Source organism: Vicugna pacos, chromosome 5 (assembly GCF_048564905.1).
Source record: "Vicugna pacos chromosome 5, VicPac4, whole genome shotgun sequence".
NCBI classification, from domain to species: Eukaryota; Metazoa; Chordata; class Mammalia; order Artiodactyla; family Camelidae; genus Vicugna; species Vicugna pacos.
Window position 1 is genome coordinate 55,844,396 of NC_132991.1, and position 767 is coordinate 55,845,162.

Genomic DNA, 767 nt, shown 5'->3' on the forward strand with positions numbered 1-767 from the left:
GTCAGAAATAGAACAATATTTTAGACAACAGAACAGTTTGTTGTTCAGTAGCTTTCATGTGGAGAGTTTTGCCACAGTTTTAAGTGAAATATTTTATTTTTCAAAATGTGAGCTCATTTAGTGAACTAATTAATATTTAAAGCTGTAAGGTAAGACATTTCAAAGACGTAAATTGATAGAAATATTTGAATTAGTTTCTCTGATAAAGCTAAATGGATTTTCATAGAGCTTTACTGAGCTTTTTAAACAACTTTATTAAATTATAATTAATATGATAAATTGTATATATTTCAAGTGTACAATTTGATGTTTGATTAATGTATATACCTATGAATCCATAAACACAGTCAAGATACAGTATACATATTTGTCTCCACCAAAAGTTTCTTCGTGCCCGTCATAATCCTTTCCTCCCCAAGCAGAGGATTCCCCCAAATTACTGCTTTATCTTTCCCAAGGCTTTTTATGTAAAACCCACAAAAACTAGAATTTTACAGAAGCTAAAATATTTAGTGGATGATCTCACAGAAGATACAAATATATCTTTATGTATTGTTTTCATTTCCGTATGTTTAAACTAAAAGCTGTTACTTTAAATTGGATCTTATAGCTCAAGAAATAATGGACACATTTGACCACTTTTGTTTTCTTTGTTCATTTACATGCCCAATTTTGGTGATGAAGACTGAAGTTAACAGCACCCTTAAAAAAGGGCAAACATTTGAAGTGATAAATAACCTGTTCAAGATGTCAACTTTAAAAATTAG